Consider the following 10,007-nt stretch of genomic DNA (forward strand, 5'->3'; position numbering starts at 1 on the left):
TAATTGGGGCCAAGTGCAACAAATAGGGAACAGGTAAGCCAGTTTCCCACAACATTTCCCCCTTTTTGATTTTGTAAAGCAATGACGGCAGATTCGGTGGTTTCTTGCTGCTTCATACCCCAAAGGGCTTGTTGTGTGCTTTTGAGAACTAAGGACTAAGTTCAAAAGAAACGAAGACAAACATTTCTTCCAGAATACCTCCTCCCCGACTTTTTCCCCAAGTCACAGGGTTTAGCGACTGTAGTCCATCGGCAATTCCAGCCATCATTACATTTTGTAATTTTTCTTCCAAGTTTAGAACAGCCTTTTATACACAATCCCTAACTACAGCAGATTATAGAAACTTCCAACAAACTATCATTTATTTCTCATGGGCTTAAGATTTCCTACCAGCAAAGCTATATAAGCCAGGACTCGATCAAAAATGACTTCATTTTCCCCAATTTGTATAGTTTGAGGCATAGACAATGACAACTTATTGTTCCTTTCCCATTTTGGGCTGTCCGAGAGCTGGAAGTTTATCACATAATTTCAATGCCTTTCTTGGTCTTGTTCTTAGCATCTTCACTGGACCTGGGGCCATAACTCAGTGTTGAATTTAAACTTAGTCCATCCTTGTGAGGACTCTTTTTCCAGGCAGAAAACAATAGCTGACCTGTCATAAGAGTCCCATTGCAGTGTCTGTGGTAGTGAAAGCATACCTTGCCCCTTCCAAGAGCAGGAGGGTGCTGATGTCACAGTCATTGAAGTGAGCATTAAGGCCACAAAGTGTTGGTGAAGAGCAGAACTGCTGCGCTAAGCACCACAAGGTCTGGTATTCATGATGTTCACTTTTCTGGTGGAGCCACTCTGCGTAATTCTCAGGTGTCGATTGTATGGCTCTAGATCTTCATGAGGCATCTGCCTCAACAGTCCTGTGAGGGATGTTGGAGGAGGGGGCAGGGACATGACAGACATTTACCTGTCACTGCTGGGAGGCATCCCAGATGTTCTTCCACAGATCTCTCCTCCATAGAGGGTGATTCACAACAGTCCATTGTTTCTGTTTTGCTTTTCGTATTTGCAATCCTCCTCTGGATAGGGATGGCAGTCTTCAGAGTGACCAGACATAATTGGGTTAGATCTTTCACTTTCAGCAGGACTTGCTATGCTGCACACAATTGCTTTTTTATATTGCACTTTTGGCCTTTTCCCACATTAGTGACAAAAACCCAAGGGGTACTCAGAATATTGCCTTTGCCACAAACCCCACCCAAAGCCAATATTGGTGCTGGCCACAGCCGATTCACAGGCTGAGTCAATACCCACCTTCCCCCGCCCCCCCCTTTTTTTTTAAAAGCAGGCTGCTGGAGGTCCTCCTGCTCCCATGAAGGACCTTTCCTAATTAACACATCTTAGTGAAGGATAAAAGATTTTTAGTATTCCATCAATATTACTAATTCTATTAACATGGGAAAATATTATATGTTATCAAATACAGTAGATGATACAGTTTTGTCTTACCCAACCAAACAACGTTTAAGAATTTGATAGAGTAACAGGGACCTTACAGTTTGTCCCAATTGTTTGCCTGTTCCAGGTCCTTATATATATATATATATATATATTTTTTTTTTTCTCTCCCCTTCCCCACCCACCCCAGTTGTCTGCTCTCTGTGTTCATTCTCTGCGCATTCCTCTGTGACTGCTTCTATCCTTATCAGCGGCACCGGGAATCTGTGTTTATTTTTGTTGCATCATCCTGCTGCATCAGCTCTCCTTGTGTGCCGTGCCATTCTTGGGCAGGCTGAACTTTCTTTCACGCTGGGTGGCTCTCCTTACGGGGCGCACTCCTTCCGCGTGGGGCTCCCCTATGCAGGCGACACCCCTTCATGGCACGGCCCTCCTTGCACCCATCAGCACTGTGCATGGGCCAGCTCCACATGGGTCAAGGAGGCCCAGGTGGACCTCCCATGTGTTAGGCAGTCACTCTATCCATTGGGCCAAGTCTGCTTCCGTATTCCAGGCCCTTAAGAGACCATTGTCTCTGATGTTTCTTAGTAGGGTCGCTGCCATGGGGTTTCCTCTATGCAGCCAGATTCATTGCCATCAGGCCAGGGCAGAAAGCCTTGAGGAGAACTGCAAAAGTCCATTGCTGACCTTTTCACAGTTTTTGTACTTTTTGTATTCCTTTGGGTTCATTTTACTTTTACAAAACACATTAACTCACTGAATACTATCACAATGCCTTTACAACTTGCTATATGCATACTAATTCTGTTCTGCATATCTCCATTTTCTGATTTTATAAAACTAACCATTTTAAGACAAAATACACCTTAAATTTCAGTTAGCATTCCCACAAATCATTTACCTTTTTCAATATTTGCTTAACTTTTACATCCCATATTAGGACAAAATACACCTTATAACATTTCAGTTAGCATTCTCACAAAGTTTTTACTTTTTTCAATATTTTTTTAAGAAACCAATCACATTTATTTTTTTATTTTTTTAGATTTATTTATTTATCTCTCTCCCCTTCCCCCCATGCCCCCGCCCCGGTTGTCTGTTCTCTGTGTCTATTTGTTGCATCTTCTTCTTTGTCCACTTCTGTTGTCAGCGGCACGGGAATCTGTGTTTCTTTTTGTTGTGTCATCTTGTTGTGTCAGCTCTCCATGTGTGCGGCACAATTAGGCAGGCTGCACTTTCTTTCGTGCTGGGCAGCTCCCCTTATGGGGCGCACTCCTTGCACATGGGGCTCCCCTACGGGGGGGACACCCCTGCATGGCACGGCACTCCTTGTGCGCATCAGCACTGCACATGGGCCAGCTGCACACGGGTCAAGGAGGCCCAGGGTTTGAACTGCGGACCTCCCATGTAGTAGACGGACACCCTAACCACTGGGCCAAGTCCGCTTCCCTACTTTTTTCAATATTTACTTTTACTTCTTTCATTTTATCCTATGAAGAAAAATAAATTATTCCTTTCAATTTAAGCAAGAATTATTTTTTATGATGGAGACATAGTAATTCTATTATTCAAGACTTACACTTTTTATTATTATAGAGATCTCTTTAACATTTTGAACTTAGGTAATAATATAAGCACTTATTTAACTTTTGGCCATTTGTATAGTGCTCTTTCAGTTTTGTTTTGTTTTTTTCATTTTTATCAAATTAAATCACCATCTGGAGCTATCAGATATACACTGACAATAACAATCACAAAAACAATTACAACATATACACTGACATTGAACAAACACAAAAACAGTTCCAAATCTACTTAGAATTTCTTCATTGATTTTAAATTGACTTTTTATATGCTCTGGAGCTGCCCTGTCTTCTGCCTTTTCTGTTTCTTTCCTTTAACTTCTTTTTAATTCTTCTTCTTGCTTTCTTTTATAATCCTATATTTCTTTTCCAATTTTCCTCCTCAATTTCCTTTTTAATCTCTTTCTGTTCCCAAGCCATACTTGCTTTATGATGCCATGCTTGAACACGTTCTATAGTTTAGATACTTTGATGTAAAGCCATTCTAGTCTTTGGAATGAGACCCAGCCATGCAGTTTCCAGCATCTGTCTCTCCAACTGCACGATCAGAGGTTCTGGGTTCCAGAGGAACTTTCCTCAGCTTTTGGCTTTCATGATATGGCTTTATCCGAAGCGCTGGTACCCACATAGGACGTTCTCCGTCTCCTGGGGAAATGCAAGCAAACACTCTTCCCCAAGTTAAGAGATTCCCTGTTGACCACTCATTGGTCAGTGGATCATTCCACCAAATTAAAGTTTTTTCAGACAGAGTTTGAATTTGAGTTTTAGAATTAGTTTAGAAATGCCTTTCAGGGAAACGGACTTTGGCCCAGTGGTTAGGGCGTCTGTCTACCACATGGGAGGCCCGCGGTTCAAGCCCCGGGCCTCCTTGACCCATGTGGAGCTGGCCCATGCGCAGTGCTGATGCGCGCAAGGAGTGCCGTGCCACACAGGGGTGTCCCCCGCGTAGGGGAGCCCCACGCGCAAGGAGTGCACCCATAAGGAGAGCCGCCCAGCCCGAAGGAGGGAGCAGCCTGCGGAGGAATGGCGCCGCCCACACTTCCCGTGCCGCTGACGACAACAGAAGCGGACAAAGAAACAAGACGCAGCAAAAAGACACAGAAAACAGACAACCGGGGGAGGGGAGGGGAATTAAATAAATAAATAAATAAATCTTTAAAAAAAAAAAAAAAAAGAAATGCCTTTCAGCTGCTGTCCCTTCCAGAGTTGTTGCACAGTTAAGAAAATTGAGTGAATAATGCTTTGTGTAACTGCACCTGTGGTGTCTCCCTGCTCCCCCCCTCCCCCCCCTTTTGGTTTTTGAACATGAGTTTAAGGGTTTGATTTGCTCACTCGACAATAGCTTGTCCTTGGAGGTTATAAGGAAGTCCTGTGTCCTGTAGTGTGTGAAATACTCCAAGTACCTATGTTATAGAAGTTGAGAGAGGTTTCAATTATTTGCATATAGAAAGGCCAGGACTCAGGAATGATTCTGAGAAGGAAAAATGATTTACTGATGGCCGGCTGGACTCAGGAGCTTTCTGTTTCAAACCCGAGCCTCAAACAAGATTTTCAAGTTCCTTTTATAGAGGGTGGGGAGTCAAATGGTGCTTTTATGAAAGAAAACTACACTCTGTTAGTTAAGTGTTTGCCTGAGTACCAGCTAGGTTTTGAATTAACACACTGCCCACATTTCAGGTGAGCTTGAATTAGCATCTTGCCCACATTCCATCTGGATAGAACTTTGAATACACACTCAGTCTTACATCCTTTCTGAACATTCAAAGCCCATAGGGCCTGTATCACCTAACTCGATTCTAAAGACTAGGCACACTTGGATACAGAATTAGATGATTTTCAGTTTATTCGCAGGCTATATTTCCCATTCAAGGCCAAGCCCAAGTTCCCTTAAGCTTCGGCATCACCACCATCAGAGTTTCCCTGGACTGACTGGTATGTATATAGACTTTGCATTGCTAAATTTCCTCCCGGGAGTGGAGTCATTGCCATGGTCAGCAAGGGCAGGACTGCAGCCTCTCACTGTCCCACACCCACAAGCCAGGACACAAAGAGACAACAGTCTCCCACCCATAGCCCACATCTAGAAACCTTTTAAGGGAGACACTGGTAAAAGCAAGAGCATTGTTTGTTTTTAGAGACTGAGGAAGACCCATTACAGCAAAGCAAGCTAACAAATGCTCTCTTATGTGTCAAGCAGTTTCTCTAGTCTGAGCTATAGCCCAAATGAATCCTTTTTTTTTTAAAGATTTATTTATTTCTCTCCCCTTCCCCCCTGCCCCAGTTGTCTGTTCTCTGTGTCTATTTGCTGCGTGTTCTTCTTTGTCCGCTTCTGTTGTTGTCAGCGGCACGGGAATCTGTGTCTCTCTTTGTTGAGTCATCTTGTGTCAGCTCTCCTTGTGTGAGGTGCTATTCCTGGGCAGGCTGAACTTTCTTTCGCGCTGGATGGCTCTCCTTATAGGGTGCACTCCTTGTGCATGGGCTCCCCTACACAGGGACACCCCTGCGTGACAGGGTACTCCTTGCGTGCCTCAGCACTGTGCATGGGCCAGCTCCACACGGGTCAAGGAGGCCCAGGGTTTGAACTGCGGACCTCCCATGTGGTAGGCAGACACCCTAACCACTGGGCCAAGTCCGCTTCCCCCAAATGAATCCTGAACAAGTATCTATAGAGACATGAACATAACATAATTTTCCAAAGGAGGAGATATGACTTACATCCATTTGCCACAGAGAGTTAACAGTTAAACCATGGGGATTTACTCCAGGTTCTGATTATTTTGGATTATTGAGAATTTGACAGGATGGACAAGTGTGAACAATGTGCTTAGCTTGCATCCATGTTAAAGGGAAATGAGCTCTGAGGCCAGCTGCATTCAGATGGGTTAAATTATGAAAATTAATAGCTTCTTGTAAAACAGAAGTAACTAATTTATCAGCCTCATCATTGCCCTATACCAATGGTCCAGGTAAATTTGAATGTGATCAAATGTGAGTAATAAAAAATGGACTTTTTCTATCCCTAATTATCTGTTGAAGTTTGTGAAAAAGTTTATAAAGAAATTGATTTATATTGGTTTTGATAAAAGCTGTTTCAATTAATTGGGTTACTTGAACAACATAAGCAGAATCCAAAGGATGTTTATGGACTCTTGTATGTCCTGCAAAGCAGTAATGTTAGAAATAAATCTTCTTCTTCTGGAAGAAAATAAGGCTCACCCGATTGTGGAGAAGAAAAGAATTTATTTTCAGTCTTGCAAGAAGGGGCGCACAACCAGAAAACATGGCCAGCGCCCCAAACAAAGAAAAATGACACAATTTATACCCCTAAGCCTAGCATGCAAGCCCTTCCTCTGTTTCTCCATAGATTGGATACTTCAGAAGTTACAACCTATCTGAGAAGATCTAACTTTCCCACGCAAAAGTTTGTGATTAACTGCTTCCCTCATCACATTCCAAACATTTTTGTTTTTACCTGCTCCCCTTTGCCAAATAAGGAATGGAATGTGGTGCTGAATTGGTATTGGCTTAGCTCTTTCTGGGGCATCTTCCTTTTTTATTTATTTTTTTACTCCCTATAGGACTGGCTTAAGCTGGTTTCCTTTGTTGCTGTTTAACCCGGGAGTAGGAGACTGAGGCAGTAGTCTGCCAGGTTACATTCCTTTATGTGAAAACTAAACTAATCTTTGTTTCTTACAGTAAGCACTGCTACTAATTCAGCCTGCTGAGCTGCGAATCCAGGAGTAGGAATTTTCTTGGTTTTATAACCAGTATACCCAGCTGTACCATTTCCAGACCCATCAGTAAAGATTGTAGGGGCATCAGATATTGGTTGAAACCTAGTTATGTTTGGTAAAATCCATTGAGGGTACTTAATGAATTGTAATGTATGATTCTTAGGGTAGTGATTATCTATTTATCCAATATAATCAGCAAGGGCTATTTGCCATTGTAAGTGATTTTGCAAGCAAGCCTCAACTTCTTTGTGTAAAAGCAGAATGATATGAGAAGGGTCCTGTCCGTGAATGGCACGAGTGCATTCACAGCCTTTGAGTATAATCTGGGCCATAAAATCCACATAGGAAGACAGTTTTAACAACATTATTAGGCAAAAATATCCATTCTATGATATGATCTTCCTGCATAAGGACTCCTGTGGGAGAGTGTAAAGAAGGCAAAATAAGCAATTACAGTGGCTGTTCTGGATTAATGCATTCAACTTGGGTACTTGGAATTTTTTCCTCTATAAGTTTTAATTCTTGTTCTGCTCCTTTCGTCAAAACTCTGGGGCTGTTTAATTGAGGATTTCCTTGTAATAATGAAAAAAGATTAGACAGTTCATATGTAGAAATGCCCACTTTGGGCCTCAGCCAGTTTATATCTCCCAATAATTTTTGAAAATCATTCAAAATTTGAATAGCTTCTCTACAAATCTGAACTTTCTGAGGCTTAATTGTAATTTTATCAGTAATTGTCCTGAGATAAGAAACTGAAGTAACCTTTTTAATTTTCTCAGGGGCAAATTTTAACCCTGCTGCAGATAAGCTCTTTTCTAAGGCCTGATATGCTAAAACTAAAGTCTGGGAAGAGGGAGCAGCCCATAATATGTCATGCATATAACGTATAATGTAACAGGAAGGAAAAGCCATTCTGACTGGCTCTAAAGCTTTGGCTACAAAGTTTTAACATATAGTAGGGCTATTAAGCATTCCTTGAGGAAGACATTTTTACTGAAACCATTTCATGGGTTCTTTGTTATTGATAGAAGGCACTGAGAATGCAAATTTCTCACAGTCTTGGGGAGCCAAAGGTATTGTAAAGAAACAATCCTTTAAATCAGTAACAAGTGGCCAGCTATGAGGGATCACAGCTGGTGTGGGCAAACCTGGATGCAGTGCACCCATAAGTTGAATGGCTGCATTTATTGCTCCGAGGTCTATTAAAAGCTCCATTTGCTGATTTTTTCTTAATAGGAAACACCGGAGAGTTCCAAGGACTAAAAGATTCTTCAATATGCCCCTTGTCTAATTGTTACTTAACTAATTCATGGAGTGCCTCCAATTTGTCTTGAGTTAATGGCCACTGTTCAACCCAAACCAGAGAAGTGGTAGTCCACTTGAGAGGGATGGATTTGGGCGATCCAAGGAGGCTAGACTGAGCAGTGGTCACTATGGAAAAGGTGAATATCCTAATCCTTCACGATTGCCATGAGGTGTGGGATCGACTGGTTTAACAGTTCCCTGGTGGAGCTTACCCAACCCTAACCCTGGAACATGTCCTTGTTTCCTCATTAATTGTTGCTTTGTTTACTATATTGGCCCTCCTGGGGAATATGAATTTCAGTCTGCCACTGTTCTAATAGATCACATCCCCAAAGATTGATAGGTAAGTCTGCAACATACAGCTGCAGGGTGGCAGTTTACCCATCAATTCCCAGACACTGAAAAATCTGCACACTTTGTTTCAAACTTCTGGGAGTGCCAAATCCCACGACAGAAATAGATGCATCTTGTAATGGCCAAGCAGGCGGCCAATGGCTAGAACTAGTGATAGAAATGTCTGCTCCAGTATCAATAAGTCCTTTAAACCATTTGTTCTGAATGGTTACTTCACAAACAGGACGAGATTCTGTTGTAGAAGTTTAGAGTTTCAATTATTTGCATATAGAAAGCCAGGACTCAAGAATAATTTTTGGGAAGGAAAAATGATTTATTTATGACCGGCTGGGCTTGGAGCTTCTCATTCCAAAATCCGAGCCTGGAACAAGATCTTTTTTTTTTTTTTTTAAATATTACATTAAAAAAATATGAAGTCCCATTCAACCCCACCGCCCCCACCCCCCACTCCCCCCACAGTAACACTCTCTCCCATCATCATGACACATCCATTGCATTTGGTAAGTACATCTCTGGGCATTGCTGCACCCATGGTCAATGGTCCACATCATAGCCCATACTCTCCCACGTGGAACAAGATCTTTGAGTTCCTTTTATACCTAGAGGAAAGTCCAAATGGTTCTTTTGTTTCAGTGCTCAATAAGCTTGAATTAGCATATATCTTCCACATCCTAGGTAAACTTTTAGCATGGACTTTATGCATTCTAGATAAGCTTTTAGCACATTTGGTTTGCATTTTCCCTGAGTATTTAAAGTTTATAGAGTTTGCATTGCTAAACTGTTTCCTGGGACTGGAGTCATTGCCATGTCACTGTCCCACACCCACAAGTCAGGACACATCAACAGCTTAGGTTATCTATGAAGAGATGAACAGTCTCCCACCCATAGCCCACATCAATTCTAAAATTTTTACAGTTAAGAATACCTGGGAAGCAGACTTGGCCCAATGGATAGGGCATCCATCTACCACATGGGAGGTCTGCGGTTCAAACCCCGGGCCTCCTTGACCCATGTGGAGCTGGCACGCAAGGAGTGCCGTGCCACCCAGGGGTGTCCCCCACATAGGGTAGCCCCATGCGCAAGGAGTGCACCCCGTAAGGAGAGCTGCCCAGTGTGAAAGAAAGTTCAGCCTGCCCAGGAATGGCACTGCACACACAGAGAACTGATGCAGCAAGATGACTCAACGAAAAGAGACACAGATTCCCATGCTGTTGACAACAACAGAAGTGGACAAAGAAGAACACGCAGCAAATGGACACAGAGAACAGACAACTTGGGGGGGGGGGGGGAGGAAGGGGAGAGAAATAAAAAAAAAAAAAAAAGAAAAGAATACTATCATTCCTGTACTTCCAAAACAATCTTTCCCTCAAACTTTCTTACTAGCTCCTATCGAAACATAAGGGAGCAACAATTGTGCTATGCGATCTCCAATATCGGCTTTCTAAGGAATTGAGGTGGACATGATAACTTGAATCTCTCCTTGATAGTCACAATCAATTACTGCTGTGTGTACTCTAACTTCCTGTGAGGTAAGACTGCTTCCCTCAATGAGAAGTCCGACCGTGCCAATTGGTAAAGT

Source organism: Dasypus novemcinctus, chromosome 16 (assembly GCF_030445035.2).
Source record: "Dasypus novemcinctus isolate mDasNov1 chromosome 16, mDasNov1.1.hap2, whole genome shotgun sequence".
Taxonomy (NCBI): Eukaryota; Metazoa; Chordata; class Mammalia; order Cingulata; family Dasypodidae; genus Dasypus; species Dasypus novemcinctus.